The sequence below is a fragment of the Kryptolebias marmoratus genome, linkage group LG18, assembly GCF_001649575.2.
Source record: "Kryptolebias marmoratus isolate JLee-2015 linkage group LG18, ASM164957v2, whole genome shotgun sequence".
Lineage (NCBI taxonomy): Eukaryota > Metazoa > Chordata > Actinopteri > Cyprinodontiformes > Rivulidae > Kryptolebias > Kryptolebias marmoratus.
Window position 1 is genome coordinate 10,648,418 of NC_051447.1, and position 17,136 is coordinate 10,665,553.

At 38.0% G+C, this 17,136-nt stretch overlaps 1 long non-coding RNA gene across 1 annotated transcript in view; it reads left to right on the top strand.

The window, feature by feature from the left end:
* The window catches only part of LOC112450467, a 226,955-nt gene extending 211,258 nt beyond the window's left edge, over positions 1-15,697 (top strand). The window contains exons 4-5 of the long non-coding RNA XR_003039105.2: positions 14,451-14,524; positions 14,856-15,697. This is a non-coding gene — a long non-coding RNA (uncharacterized LOC112450467). The remainder of the gene's footprint in view (positions 1-14,450; positions 14,525-14,855) is intronic.
* Positions 15,698-17,136: the final 1,439 nt, after the last annotated feature.

Genomic DNA, 17,136 nt, shown 5'->3' on the forward strand with positions numbered 1-17,136 from the left:
AGGGGAGGCAGAGAAGAGGGGAGGTAAAGGAAGTATAGATGGAGGAAAGATGCTGAGCTGCATCATCAGAGAAGATGGATGTGTCCCAGGAGCAGGTGATTTACAGACTGGAACAGTGAACATTGGAGACATTGAAACATCTGATACGGCTGATTACCTTGTGTTGGCTGGTGGCTGAGGACTGTCCAGATCTGCCTGGCTCTGAGGCTGAACAGCACACACCTGTTATGACCTTCAATCTATATAGGATATGGTCATTAGCATAAAGTTTTGGCACTGAAAGTATTTTTTATTTAGGGTGTGCACTGAACCTTTGCACTGTTCTATTTTATAATATTAACTCTTACTACCCTACACACTATGTGAAGAAATTAATTATGTTGCTATTTGCTTTAATCACAAGATAACCAGCAGCTAGTTAGCTGTCAAGCTTTTTTCATCTGACACACTGTTCAATAGAATATTTTGCCTTTTCTCTTTCAAAACATTGCTGCCCCTTTTTTAGATTTGATAAGATGCCCTGTGAAGTCTGACACCTGCTCTACCTTTAGGAGAGTCTGTAGATTGGTAGATGAGCTAATAACATAAGAATATTATTTTGTCCACGTTTATTTTCTCTCCCTTTGCCAAAACTCAGACAATATGTCAAAAGAAAAAAACTTTGCTCCAGGGTCCTTGCAGCTGCCAGTCTGAATCCAGCTGCCTCTCTCTGTAATGCTGCCCTTTTGACTGACTCTTCAACCACCCCAGGATCTGTATGCTTTAGGGCTTGCCTTTTCATACAAAGGAAATAAAACACTGAGGTACATTAGATACCCAGTCAGATCTTCCACCATTGCCCACATCTCCCCCAAAGCTCTGTCCCTTAACTAGGAATATCATTCTCACAAAGGTGTGTAGTTCTTCAATGACATATAGACTTTCCCAATCAGTTAAATATTTGACATGACCTAATAACAAAGTACACAGTATTAAATTTAGCACTGACAAACAATGCTAAAACAAGCTCAGAGTAGGAACATAGAGGGCTCAGTGTTGAAACACTTGATTAAACATTTATATTACTGTTTATACCTTCAATAAATGTTATTAAAAAGAAAAGAAGGTGCATTAAGCAGGAAAAGTAACCACTCCTGGATACCCACTCAAGGCTTCATCAGTTCTGGGAAAAATTTAATTATGTTGCTTTGGATTACAGCAAATTGCCCCACCTCTGCCACTAATGATGCTCTGGAAGAAATCAACATCATCATCTTGTGCATCAGCAAACAGAGCTTCATTTTGACCTAATAAGCATACTAAAACTTAATAAATAACTGAAAATTTCACCTGAACTGACACAATTTCAACACGTTCCAGTATGTGAGACCAGCTGAATTTGCAGAACTAGGTTTCTAGCTTTTCGTAATCTCTCAAAACAAGGACCTAATCAAGTTTTCTTTAATTTGAACCAAAACCTGGATTTATTCATTATTTTACATGTATAACTGGCAGTTATGAGCGTTTTAAAACTGATCAAAACTAAGCAGAAACACTGATTCATTGGTCCATCACATTACAATATTTCCCAAATCTCTTTACACACAAACAATCAGAATAGCATTCTGGACATTGGTAAAGTTTTCAAAAAGCAAGTTCACATCTTTCACTAATTAAAGGGAAGACTGTAAACCAAAGCGGTGTAAAAACGTTTACTGTAATTGCATCATGTCACATTTGATAATGTTTCCACACTAGCTATCAGAGGCAATGTTCAATGTTCCCTCTATTTCTGCTGCTACGTCGCAACAAATGCCTCTCAACCACGTCACATGTCACAATGCAGTGTAACATTTACACATCAAAAAGTCCCCCGCTGGAGACAACGTTGACCTTTTTGACCTAAAACTCCTTTGCTCCGGTGCTCCTGTTGTCACCACATCTCGACTCACTTGTGGTGACACAAGTGACCTTTTATAACTGTTGACCTGTCTATAAACTGTCCCGGCTGTCCACAATCCTAAAACCACTAATCACAAACTAAACAGGTCTTACTTTTGTCTATTGCAACTAAAATGAGCAAATCAACAAATTAATGCAGGTTCTGCTGAAAAAAACTCATTCTGACATTTAAATAGATGTTAGGCTAAATACATTGTTTTGTATTTTACCAAGTATGATGGCATGTTTTTAATTTTTTATTTTTTCATGGGTCAAAATGAGCCTTTAACGTTTATGATGCATTCATGTTACATACATTGCGTTTGTATTTGGTTGAAGAGTGGGAAAGTTACAGCATGAGATGGCATATGTTACATTGCTGTGGTGGAATCGTTTCGTTTTTGTTGATGTGGCTTTTGGTCCTTATGTGTGATGTTGCTGCTGCAACATGTTTGTGATGTTCACCAGCATCTTCTCACCACAGGTCTTCCATGAGTTTTACAGTGGTAATGGCTGAACTGCAGACTTCTGTCAGCATTTAGCCATAGTCTCACCCACCATCTTCTTGATTTTTATTTTGTAATTCTACTCTGGCAGGTTTTAGTCTTGCATTTTGTCCTCAGCACAAAATAAACGCTGTGTAGATGTTGTTGGTACTGGTACAACTCCACATAAACAACATGTACAACATATGTACATAGCAGCAACCTCATGATGTTGTGAACAACAGTGTGTTTATGCTGTACATTTGCCTAAAGAGATGGATAAGAAGAAAAAGAAATGTCAACGTAAATAAACGAGGCACAAGTACCCCACAATACCATGACAGTGCAGAATTAGCGTTTGCATAGGGCTGCATGAGACTGGTCACTGCAACAGAACTTTATCATGGCATAAATGTGTGGTACTGTATATGTGATGTTTCAAAGATGTTATTCTACAGGATTTCTTAAACAGGACAAATCTGTGGTAACCTGACACTTCCGAATATACAATTGCTAGGACATCAGAAATGTAATGAGTAGATGCTGTGACATTATTTTGTTATGGCCACATTTCTCAATGCGCCACAAAATGCGAGGCAAATACGCAAAAAGGGTTTTAACTAAAGACTAAAAGGGTCTTTGACTCTTACGACACAAACATTTCTGCAGACAAATCACATCCCTCTTATTGCACCAGCTCTCCCATTTCCACTCAGATATCAGTAGAACCTAAAAAAAGACAGATTAAGAATGATTCAAAGATTATAACAAAGGATCAGGGGTGCTCATCTTGCCTCCAAATGTCGTGTTTTGTTGAACATTGTAGGAAGTAAACGCACAGCTTGTGGTTGAAGCTAAATTCTTCTTGGGGATGAACAGCTCAGAAGAATCTGATGTAAAAGAAAAACAAAACAAAAAAGGCTAATTCAGGCTAAGCAGAATTAGGGATAATTTGTTTATCTTTTCATTTATTTGGCATATATAAATGTCTGTTTGACAAATGTGGAAAATTCAGCTTTTTAAGTTTATTTTTAAGTATTTTGACTTGTCATGTTGCTGCCAGCTGTGTTTTTCATAACCCATCTAATGAGGATGTCCACTGTCTGTGAAGTTAATGATGCAAATCTTTTCTTGGTTTGTTATTTGCTCCTTTTTTTTAAGCTCTACTTGCAGGACAAACTGCTCAGCCTAACAAACACAGGCAACATCTCCCACCGTTTTGAGATACTGCTTAGCAAACTGCAACTTGGTAATTGCAACTGATAAATAATGAATTTAATAAAGATGGCATAAAGCTTTTAGCTAGAATCACAGCTAATTTAACTCATTGCTGTGATGGGTATAACCACTGTCCAGCTCCACCCTCTAAAACAGGCTGCTCTGCAAAATGTTGGTTTAATGGTGGTAAAAAAAAGGCAGCTGTAAGCCTGTTTATATTCTGAAAAATGCATGTCAGACATTTTAGGCAGACCATAGCTAATTGTCCCAGCTTATTAAAAAAAGACCATTTCAACACTTCCCTCACTTTTTAGCCCTATGTTTTGCATGTTCACGTCAAGCAAAGGCTGTCTTGATCTTTTTGTGATGTAAAAAGAAGGCATAAGGACAGAGATGTCTAGTCCTTAAAACATGTTGTTTTTTTGTTTAAACAAAGGGGCATGAACTTTGCTTTCTTAAACCTTCAGAAAATGTAAGAGCTTTGCATTAAAATCATTTAGATAAATTTTGATAACCCTAAAAAGAAAGGTTTAAGACTTTCCCAAACCAGTATAGCATTTTAGGTATAGATATATAGTAGTTACAGTACATATAAAGTAGGTATAGTACATTTCTCAGTGCTTATTTTCCCTGTGGTGTTTTTTTAACAGACTAAAGGGAAGTCTTTACAAATAGAAACTCTGACTACATTCTGAACTAAAAGCCACAGCAGCTGTGCTTTTCTATAGAAGAAGAAATGAAACATGCACACTCTAATTACTCTCCACTCCACAGAAAGTATGAGCCACTTGCTCACAATTAGTGTTGAAGCCCAAGCACAGAGAGTGCTGAATTATTGCAGTGGATTTTCTGTATCACCAGATGAGTGAGTTTAGAGAGCAAAATGGACTTTCTTTTTTGCTGTTTTCTTTTTTCCTTTGGTGGGTTTGACTCACCCTGTTCTCTACTTTAAGAGATAAGGGAGGGGTGTGGGGGGTGTTTGCTGCTACGTGATGAAAAGATCTTTTCTGTAAGAGGTCCACAGGGTGGCTCGGGAAGGTATGAACATTTATTCTTTCATTGTCTGACTGCCTTTCTTTCTTTTTCTTTCCTGCACGCACAGCCAGAGAAATTAAATGCATGAACACAACAGAGAGCGTGTGTATCTTTCAATCACCTGTGTACACTATAAAAAAAGGACACTGTGGGCTTTTGTTGTAAAACTGTGACTGTCTCTAGACTGGAAAGTTTAACCCTGGCTGACTTTTTGTCCACTGTTTTTCACTGAGCTCAAACTTCAGAGGACAAACTCTTCAGGTACAAAACTGGCTACAGCAAAAATGTTCTCAAGTGATCATTTCTGACTGTTTTTTTTTTCTTTTTGAGTTCTCCCTCTGAAATTATGATCATGTTTAACAAAATGAACAAAATCTGCACTTCTAAAAGTCAGTTTCAGCTCGCAAAAAAAGAAGCCCTTAGAGAGTGCCAACCTCCACCAAGGCCATAGGGTCATTAAAAAATTGTAGAATCCGAATCCAAGATTTAATCAGTTGCTTTTTGTGATGACCCCAACATTTCCTGAAAATTTAACCAAAATCTGTTCTTTAGTTTTTAAATAATCTTTCTAACAGACAGACAAACCAACCAACATTACCAAAAACAGAACCTCCTCAGCAGAGGTAAAATGGGATGTATGACATCCTTGTGTTTGGTGAAATGATGGCTTTTTGCTACTCAGCCATAAATCTTAGTCACCTACATATTTATTATTGCTTTTTCAGACATGACTAAGCACCTTAAAAATGAGCCACAATGCTTTTAAGCTTTTAGTGCACAAGAGAGATTGGTAGTTTGGTAGAAAGCAATTTGACAGAAAGGAAAGTGTTTTCTTTCACAGGCTCGTCAGCGGTGATTTCAGAAACGTTTGGCAATAAAAATGTAGTTATTTTATAATAAATATCGAAGTTCAGACAAGATTTTTATTACTTTTTGTAATGGATCAAATCATGCGATGGAAGTCAGCATGGTTGCTTATGAAGTAGTAAATAAAAATAAAAACTAGAAAATTTCAGAGGAAATTTTGAAGGGTTGCCAAAACAGCTTCTGCCCAAAATACCCACATCATTTTTGTACTGATCTAAACTGAGAAAAAAGCCTTCATTTTGATGTATGAGAAGTGTAATAAAAACAAGATCTGGTCACCATGGTAACCATAAACCTGTCTCTGTTACTCCCTGACTGCCAAGTTGATGGGAGGCAGCCTGAAAATTAAGCCTCAAACAATATGCTATACATACTTTAATTCAAAACTTAATAGTTAGTCACATGTAAATTATGTTTCTACAGTGTTTTATATTGGATGTGTAATAAGTCAAAAGACCTTTTAATTCATGTTTTGATCTATAATCTGCATCAAAAATTTCTAACAGGACAGAGTGATGAGAATGTTAGAACGTTTATGCAGAGGCTCCTTTAGATATAAATTTCTCATAAATCAACTTGAAGAAAACTCTTTCCTTCTGTCCAATTTTAGGTTTTCTGTACAAGCTTCTGTCCCACTCTCCTTTTCAAAATGCTCGGTGTGTTCTCATTGGTCAGCTCCACTGACCTGAGCAACCTCTGCCCACCCCATCTGCCCGACTGAAGTCTGGAATGAGTCATGAACAATTTGTAAAGGTTTCCCACCAAAATGAAATACTCCAAAACACAACTGAGAGTGCAGGTAAAATTTATTCGTAGTCTTTGTTTGGCTGGAGAGAGGGGTGTTCAGGTCAGACGTTTCATTTAAAAACTAAGGAACTATGAATATCATTTCATGGAGGCTTTAACTTTAAAATTACTATTTGTGCTTTATATAAATACCTCATTTATGCAGCCTTCTTATTGTTTCTTCTGCATTTTTCTGACAGCTCACCCAGCAATATTTAAGTTAGATTTGTTTGCAGTTTCAATGAAACTCTCAGAAAGTAGTCATTGGCTGCACATTTACAACGTTTAGCCAACTCGCTTCAAGATCTTCGTGAAGACAAAAATATAACTCAATGTCAAATGTACAGGTTTTGGGATATAATTTGGTGTGGTAGTAGCTGAAAGTCATTCCCAACACATACTAATAGATCACACAAGGTCTGTGTTTCAAAACTATTTTATGCAAGGCTGCTGGCTTTGTGTAGTTTCATCTCATAAAGTATAGCCCAGAGTTTTTTATTTTGTTTTTCATTTTAAAGAAAATACTGATGCTCCTTTTGTCAGCGTTTAAAAATCTCAAACCAGCTTTAATTGTTGCTGCCTTTTTTCAAAACTTTACTGCAACATTCCCATAATAGGCAGGACTAAGCTGATAGGCTTATAGACAGAAATAAAGATTAAAAAAAATCACAAGTAAAAGAGAAGAAAGTAAAGAAGTTATTGATCATAACTATTAGGATGAAGGCATAGACCCTTTAGTGATAACAGTTTATTCATTAGTACAGTTTTTACCCAGAATGCATTTTGATTAAACACCTTTATGGAACGTTTATGACCTTGAATGTAAATGCAAAGCGGAAACTCTTTGTCTAAATTTGTCTGAAAAGGCTATTTAAGCTTTTGGCTTTTCAAATAAATAAATACAACTTTTGTAGATCAGATAGCGAGGTTGTTTTGTCATTGACATTCCTATTCAGTGAAACTGCCCATGTGAGATTTCTCCCACATGTGGATGTGTCATGCACAGGATCTCACTCATTCCACTTAAAGTTTAATCATGCTCACAAAGCTGACATTTCTTTCATAAAGGTGTACAGCATGCGTCACCACAAGGTGCAGCTGAATAAAAGTAATCTAACGTCTTTGACACAACAGTGGAAACCAATGTTTCTTATTTATAACGGTTCACATTTTTTTTATTCCCTTTTCATTAAAGAATCCACAGCAGTGAGTGCAGCAACCAAGGTGAAAAGGAAAGTGGATACAAAAGAAAAGCATCTTACTGTCTTGGTCCTTACCTTGGTTTTTTTGGGGATGAGTCACGCCTGTCTGTTTAAACAGTATACATTTACCATCATTTAATGGGCTCTTTGAAGTCATTAGCCGGCGTTTATGATAAACATTTTGTACACAAGATAACAGATCTCGTTTTCAAATGCCTCTGTTTGTTAATTAGCTTTGCTCCAGTATGTAAATCTGTCCATCCCCAGCTTACAGTGGAGGCAATGTTTTTTTTTTTTTAAATCTTTTTTGGATGATTAAAAACAGCTAAATATTTAATTAATTCAATCAATCATGTAAAGGCTAATATATGCATAGCAAATGGCAAAGGGACAGTTTTAATGTCAGAAATCAAAAGGCAAAGATCTAAAGAAACACTGAGCTGCTGCTGAGTTGGATGTAATTGTTTCTCCGACAAGCTGCGGTAACACGAGCACCTTGTTTCCCAGATTTTGGTAGGGTGCTTGTAATGTTTGTTGTTCAGCAGGGAACAACAGCTCAAGCGCTTTATCCAAAAACCTTTTTTCCTGTAATCACTTGCCCACACAAACCTGTTGATGTTGTTGTTACAATACGGGGAAAGAAAATGGCTTTCGTGTTCATTTGGAATTAGGGTAAAACTCACTCACCCTCCAGGCAGACATGACTCTGGAGTAGCAACAGCACACAGAGAGTTGCTGGTGTAATTTAGGTTTAATGTGTGTTTGGACTACTAATCTTCTCTCTTGGTTTACTTGAAAACCACGAAAAACTCTAATACTGCGAGACAAGCAGATAGATACTTTATCCCTAAACAAATGCAAAACTATTCTAAGTTTTGGCACAAAAAAAACTTATGTTGTAGATTCTTTCATTAATCAATATGATACAACATAATAAAATACAAAACAATACACTATATCACACAATATGCGATATGACAATACAACAATAGAATACAATATGACACAGTACTATACAAGATAATACGACAAAATACAATATTATATGATAGAATACAGTACAATTTTTGTACAATCCTATATGATGCAACACGATACGAAATAAAATACTACAACATAATATGATCCAACAATACGATACTATATGACACAATACAGGATTACAGTCCATCACAGGGCCGTTTAGAGCTAAATGACAAGACAACCATTCATACTCAACACTCACAGTAGCAATTCAACATGCATGTTTTTGATCTGCAGCCGAAAACTGGTGTACCCACAGAAAACTCACCAGTAAAATATACTTTCTTCTTGTATTAATAAGTTATTTAGACCTAGCAGTAGGTCATACTATGAATATTGTAAACATTTCAGCTCAGCTCCTTTGTCACAACAGACCTGAGCGATGCCTTCATTACTGCGAACAAGAGCCCAATCCATCAATCTATCTCCCGCTCCATCCCGCCATCACTAGTGAACAAGAATTTCAAATACTTGAACGCTTCAGCTTGAGGCAGTGACCCACCCCTGACCTGGAGAGAGCATTCCTCAGTTCAGAATCGTGTCTTCGAACTTAGAGGAGCTGACTCTCATCCCAGCCGTTTCCCCAGTGCACACTGAAGGTCATGGCCTGAATGCACCAGGTTGCACTGACAGCAAACAAAATGCTTTTAGTTATCTGATAAAGCCAGCAGATTACATAAAATCTTTACTTTGTTGCAATCTGCCCTTCAGAACAGCACATTGGTGACAGTGGGAAGGAACCTTCAGCAGGATAGGTGGCCTGATTCATAAACAACAAACATGCAGGTCACCCAAAATATTTGACCTGAGACATATCTTTTATAAAGCATTAGGAAAACATTTATTTTCAATAACTACATTATTCTGTTCATTAATTTCCCCAGTCTTGTGAAGAAAAAACGTGACCATCCTAAACTTGAGCCCTGTTCCAGCTTTTAAAAACTAAATTCTAAATAAATTGATGCCATTCATATTGTAATATAGCTCTTTAGGTTTGTCAGGTTTATCATTTGCCCTGTTGTCTTTGCATGGGAACATTATGCTTTATGACGACAAGTATGAAAGCAAAGTCAAGGTTTGTTGATCTCTTCTTACCTCTACCAAAGGGACAAAGAGTGAAAGACAGCATCTTTAAATGCATAAATGACAAACATGAGACATAGTTGTCATGGCAATGGATAGGCAAAAGGAGAAAAAAACCCTGCAGAAATACTTCATAAATAATCACTGCTTGTCTTTCAGTTTGGTTTAGATTTATTTATTGCTAGATTTGAACATTTTCTTCTTATTATTTTTCTTTTTTTACATTTTCTGTCATTCTCACCAATGTCAACATTAAGATAACGAAAATATCTTTCATCCTTGGTATTTCTCCTTCCTGCTTGTTATTTTAGCCAGACACCATGAAAGGTAAAGCCAGTGAAGTTAGTGTACTGTGCGTTCCAGACATTAACTTGACTTCAGTCCCACCAAGTGTAAAATTTCAGATCAGAGGGATGCAGCAGACCCTCTCTGTGGGTGGATGCAGGTTGCCTTGGAGAATCACCTGGTGTTACCGGGGAAACAGACAAGCTGGTGGAATGGCTATTTATGTAAATTTTAGTCATAGCCATGGATGGAGTGTACATGTCAACACACACCTGAAAACAGGGCCTGTTTCTATGGTTACAGAGAATTAAAACTGGATTGAGATGGGGATTATCTCTGCCTCAAAATAGGTAAACACATGAACAGCTGAGCTCGGTTATGTCTCTGAGATATGAGCGAAATTCTTTATCCCCTCTTATTCTGAATTGATTTGATTTCGCTGAAGGATCAAGGAAATGTGTAAATGAAGAACTGATGCAAGAAACCCGGAGAAACCTGGGTCGTAATCTGTCAGCGATAATAGCCCTCGGTGTTGCATCGCATCTTCAGACACTGTGGCTCGTCGAGTTAGAACACAATAAAATTACTGTGAAACCACCGTGACAAAGTCAATACAAAAATATAATGTGATCCTCTTTACATTCAGAGCATGACAATGTGTTATCAAAGCTTTAACACTAATCTGCAACTTAAATGTCAAACAAATGTTCACTATTTCCTCACAGTAAGTAATAATGCAAATAATTTGTCTCATTCTCTTTTAAAGGTCTTTAAATGTATTCATGCATATATAACAATAAAATTTATGTTCAAGATCAGAAAAGCAGCTCATCCCGCAATCCCCTCCCTTAACAAATGTGTTTTCAGTAACAATTATTGCCGCATTTTGTTTCTAACATAAAAGTATGTTAGGAAAATATTAGATATTGTGTGCAGTAATGGGCAAAATGAAGTCCACCCTCTTTTAATTCTAGGGTTTACGTATTGGGACAAACTAAGAATGATTGGTATTCACCAGGTTCTAAAATTCTTTAAATTTAACCTCCTTAGTAGAAACACTTCTAACAGAGTCCGGTATTCCAGCTAAACACAGAGTACCAGCTGTCAAGTACGGTGGTGGAGGGCTGATGATCTGGGTTTGTTCTGCAGCCACAGAACCTGTGCACTGAGTCAACCATGAACTCTGTAGACCAAAGGATTCTGGAGTCAAGTGTGAGGCCATCTATCTGGCAGTTTTACAAATAAAACCGAAGCCCAAATGGAAAAACTAGGTCTGCTTCTGTAAGATTTAAGAGGGAAATTAACTGATCATCAACATACAGTTTGTGCAGTTCGCTGGTCTGAAGCACACAGGTGTAGATTAACACAATGCCAAGGAGGAAAGGCATCAGCAGACATTAGAGAAGCAATTGCTGCTGTCCATCAATTTTGGAAGGGTTAAAAGTCATCTAACAATTTGGAATTCATTTATTCTAGATTTAGAACAGCTGTCAGACGGCCAGCTGCACAGAGAGAGCACAGCCTGAAACATTTCATACTTAATGCTGGAGAGCTGTTTGAGAAGGGATGGCAACATGTTAAAATGGCAAAAAGCTTTAAATCTTGTCTTTTGGGTTGATTTGTCCCATGCCTAAAAAAGGAACATCAAATATTAGTCAAAATGCAGTGAACATAAAATCAGTAGTCTCTTCTCCTTTTTTTATTTTTTATTTTTGCTTTTCATCCCTTCCTAACTTTTTCTGATTTCAAGTTTAAATATCACAGGTGAGCAGTGTTGCATTCCTGTTGACAGGTGTTGAATAGAACATGTTATGAAAGCCTATCATGTCTCTTAACGTGCAGAAAGTTAACCACGGGCCTCACTGGAAGGCCTGTGTTGTCCCCAGCTGCCACCTGTCTCATAAAGCGACATGTACAGAGTTGCGGGGCACGACCGTGGCCTGAAGCGGGGACAGCACAACATGAACTCCCCACAAACAAGAAGCCCTCTTGGGGAAAACTGGGCTGTTTTTTTTTTGTTCTAGTTGATTTTCCTGGGCAGAGGCCACCCACAGAGAAACATGACATCCAAAAGAAAACGGCAACAACAACAGGGACCAAAAAGGACAGTATGCCACTTGATAATGCTGTATCCCATGGGTGCCCTGCAGGATTGGCAAACAAATGTAGGCTTGGAGCAGAGAGGCTCCAGAGGAAAACAAGTCCTGTTTGTGTATTTGAAGACAGATTTCTGTTGAGGGAAAGATACTAGGAAGATTGTGCGCGTTGGACTAAACTCTGCATCCATATGTGCACATGTGTAGTACATGTCAGTGAATGTGAGAAATAAGAGTTCAGATGTTCTCTTGTGCTGTTGTGTTGTTTCATGGCTTTAAGTGTGTGCACATGAGTGTCATGTGCATGTGTGAGGACATCCTGTATTTGGATTGTCCACGCTCGGCTTGCTGGAGTACCGGAAGTAGAGCGAGGCCCGAGGAAAGAAGCGGCCAGCGACGAGGCTCGCAGCCTCTGGTGTGTGCTGTCACTTTAATGGAGAGCTTCCTCCTACAAGGTGCAAAAGGAGAAGACAGCAGAGAACAACGGGCACTGTGTGTGTGTGTAGTGGTAAGGGGACAATTCGTGTTTACTCACTGCCAGTCCTCCTTTTCTCACTTATAATTCTATATTCAAGATAGTTTGCTTACAGCTTTCTAACCAAAGATGGGTGGATTTGTGAGCCTGTAACACAGACATTTAGATTAAAGGTTTATTGTTCTAAATTAGACATGAGACCGACATATATCTGCCTTGTAAAATGCCTTCAAATAGTCTAACTGATGTGTGTTGGCAGGAAGTTTTTATTAAACAGTATTCACAGTTTTAGATAAATCTGCTGCAAGACAGAGGAGGGATTTCTGTATTATTCACCTAATTGGTTACTGAAAACATAATCTATCCAGCAGCATGAAGTGATGAGCAAGATTTTTTTTTCTCCAAAATTTCAGTAAATGGCAACTGAATTCTTATTGCAAAGAGGAAAATGTCAGACTGCTTGGTTTGTGTTGTATGTTGGGGTTTTTGCATTTCTGGTCGTGTTTACGTCGTGGGTCTGTAAAGACCGTGGACAAAGATAAATTTGGGGCTACGTGAGGTAGACTTTTATGCTTCATGAGTTGTATTTGGACTGTGAATAAGACTCTCTTTTTGAGCTGGATTTGTTTCTGTGTGTGTGTTTGTGTTTTTTGGCGAGCGTATTTGTGAAACTTTCAGACGATGGTCTTTCCGCTTCGATTTTTTATTCTAAAATTGTATAAGAAATAGACTGTTCTTCCCTGAAACGACAGGACAGATTTGTTTTGAACGTCATGCTTTTTGAAGATCAGTTTATCATCTTCTCATTTAACTAATCACAGTTACAGGCGGTTACTTAGTGGAAGCAAAAGATTAAGCGGCATCTATTACGGCAACAGGCTTGGCGTTTATTTATTTTTAACATTCAAGACAGTCGTGAAGACAAAATCAGTGTCGTGATGAGCGTTTGTAACACTTTTTCTAAACCAAACAATTAATTGGATCAACTAAGCACATAATGAGATCATCAGTGTGAAAATAATTGTATCAAAAAAAAAAGAAAGAAAAGAAAAGAAAAAGGATCTCAAGCAGCTGCAGCAGTAAATGGCTTTTTCACACATTATCTATTCAAATGTGTGCAGTTGGGTTTTTTTTATCAAAGAACAGAAGAAAATTTGTCAAAGCAGGTGGTGCAGAAATATCAGGGAAGAACACACGCTGACGAGAAGAAGTGGGTTTAGATGAAGGATGCGGCGCAGTTGGTGTTTGAGAGGGGGAGCAGCTTCCAGTCGGAGGCAGGATGTCGGGTTTTGTGACATTTACTGCGAGGGCCAAAACCTTCCACCACATCTTTATCTGTAACCAGGAGCTCTCCCTAACGACAGGGAAGAAAAAAAATCGCATTATTACTTCAGGAATGCAGATGATGTTGAATGCAAGAAGATTTAGTTTCAACCTTGACAGCGTTCTTTAAAATCTGACACAGTTTTTTCTTTTTTTTTAAATGTGACATAAAATTCCAATATCACCTTTGTGAAAGTGCACGTAATAACACTTTTTTTGTAAAAAGAAGCTGACACACGGTTTTTAAATGGTTTGTGTAGGAGTGTTTTATTCGAACCGGAATGAAACACTTGACAGTTTCATCCTGAGTGAAAATAAGCATTTACCAGTAAAAGTTTTGTCTAAAATTTAAAAAAAGTCATTAGTCATTCTGTCAATGTCAGTCTTTTAGCAGCATGATGGTTTTATGACATCAAACAAGTGAGTTTTATGACAGACGGAAAAGTTTCCAACAGACAAAAGCTTTTAATTTCCTGTACAAAGTTTTTACTGCAGAATTGACCAGAAGAAGCCCAGTAAAACCTTCCCCAAATCCCTTTAAATCAGTCTGGCAGTGATGTGTATTTGTCTACCACGAGTCAGTCTTAAATTCTAAAATGAAGACTGTGTTAAATTGCTGGTTAAAAACAACTTTTTTTGTGTGTCTTTTTAGGTCGGCAAAAGAGAGCTGCTCCTGAAACACCACTGGGAAATAACATGTCTGGATAAAGACGTCCCGGCACACAGGTACAACTCATCAAACACTTCACGCACGCACACACACACACGGCTATAAATACACTCAGGATTTCAACAAAAGAGTCCAACCAATGCCCACGAAGTCTAAAGAGCAGGGCAATTATTATCAGGATTATTATTGCTTCTCTGAACCTCGGAGGAATCTTTGCCCTATCGGATACATGATGAATCTGTGGGCAAATTATTGCTCAACATCCACGGAGGCCTCTTTTTAAATTACACCGCAGTGTCCCTCAAAGATTGCCAAACATAGAGCAGGCATAATATTTGTGTTCTTTACCATTTCTCTTTAGAAAATGAGTTGTTCGCTCTCCCACAGAACCCGTACCTGTCTCACTCATGGAGCCCTGACAGCTGATGGTACAAGAGTGGATTATGTAATGAGCGATCAGCCAACAGATATGGGCATTAGTGTCACATTCAGCAGTGACGGACCGCTGTACTGAAGATCAAAGTGGATCAGTGTGTCTGCATGCATCAACATTTAATTGCTTTGTAAAGACTCTAGAGCTCCATTCTGGTTAAATTTGTGCAGAGATGATGCAAGGTGGCTGAGAATGACAATGACAGCTTGAATTCTTAAATTACTGCCCCTTCTCCTCTTCCTGCCTCTCTCCCAGTCATTACTGATGGGTGGATAGAAACAATGTGTGCACACAAATATGTACCAAAGTATTTCCTGTCTCTATGCTTTTTATGTTGAGCATCTAAGTTTCACATTTGGCAAACCGGTGCCGCATCGTTTTGTTCTAGTTAAAGTCATTCATGTCTTTATTTACATGTAAGCCTTTAAGGAAAGTTTGTTTTTAAAGAGTAAGCTTGGATTTTTTGCAGTTGGGATCTGTGAATAGGCTATGAGTGTCCTGTGGCCACCTCAGTTTGGAAAAATAGAGACTAGTACCGACCGTACAGTCAAGCAAGACTGAAGCACCTCTGCTGTCTTGAAATAATTTAATATTAAAAAAATATATATAGCAGTTTATGTGAACGTTATTTTATAAAGCTTTAGCTCCCTGTCACCTTTGTATAGAAGGTTAATTACAAAGACGTCTGTGGTTATTTACACCAAAGACAGTCCATCTGTGGTTCATTACCATAAATAATCCATGTGAAACATAATGTGTTAAGTGGATTTAAACAGAATAATTGTCTGATGGAAAAGTAATTGTTTTGTTATTAAATTCTTCATTTTTTAAATTGCCTTACATTTCTGTTAAATAGTTACTCATGCTTAACACCTTCTCTTTTGTTTCTAATGAATGATGGTGTTGGATCGTAGATCAACACAGTCTTCAGAGTAAATAATCAGACTTTATGTAAATAACTGTAATGTGAAAGTGGTAGCAGTGTAAAAGCTGCTATAATATGCTTGGAGTTGTTTTAAGACGGCAGTAGTCCACTTTAGTTTTGGCTTCGCTTTGGCTGATCATTTGGTCAGAATAACGTTTGTTAATACAAACTGAAGTCTTCTACCTGCTGCAGGTAAGATATTAACTTCCTATACACAGAAACCCATTTAGAAAAAAGTCCAAACTATTCTTTGAAATTTAGGCTACACAGGTTTGAATGTTGGCCGTGGTGTTTCTGTGTAGAGTTGTGTTTTCCTCGTGGATTTGTGGCTTTTCTCTGGGCTCTTTGGTTTCCTCTTGCTGTTAACGGGTGAGTCTGAACTGACCTTAGGTGTGAGTGTGTGTTTGGTCATTGTGTTGGCCCAGTGATGGACTGGTGTCCTGTTTAGGGTGTACCCGGTCTCTCGCCCACTGACTTCTGGAGATGGGTATCAGCTCCACACAAGCCTGAACAGGAACAGGCAGGGGTAGGAAGGGAAGGGAGTGTTTTTAATGTTGAGTAGCAGATGTGGAAAACAGGAAACTTTCTGAATGTGACATGAGATTGTTCTTCTATAGTTCATAAAGTTTTGAGACCTAAGAAGTATCTGTGCATGTTTGGACTAGACCTCCGATTTAAAGGAGTCCTTTTTTGTGTAGTCATGTTTAGTTTGAATCTACAGATTCTTATGCAGCTGAACTTAGCTTGTGATTGTTTAGAGGCATTTAAAAGTCAAATCTAAATTTACACCCAAATTACTGCTACTACTATTAATAATGATACCTGCAAAAGCTCACAGCTATGAAGCCAGATATAATAAGTTTAGTAATTGAGGGATAATACTATTTCTCCCAACAATCCAACATTAGCACAAGTGAGACATTTTCTCTGATGTGTAGATACTAAATCGTAGGACATAAACAGCCTTAAAACTGAAGTAGGGAGACTTCCGGTTGGAATGCGTGAGGAGTAGACGCACGCTTGGACTGCTGCTGCATTTGTGTTCTTTAATACCTTCTTGGAACCCCATCTCCTTTGTAAAGATTTAAGTATTTTTTGTTGTAGTTGTTAATATTTATCGCAAACTTACTCGTCATGTCCAAGGCCAAAGGAAAATCATCCGAACGAGAGAAAGAGGCGCAGCCGGCTACTGCTAGCATAACAATCGCGGACATTAGCTCGCTCCTTAGCAGTCATAAAGAGGCCCTGTCTGCGGAGTTCAAGTTGTCTTTTGAATCTCTGACCTCCACACTGGACGGTATCAACGTTAC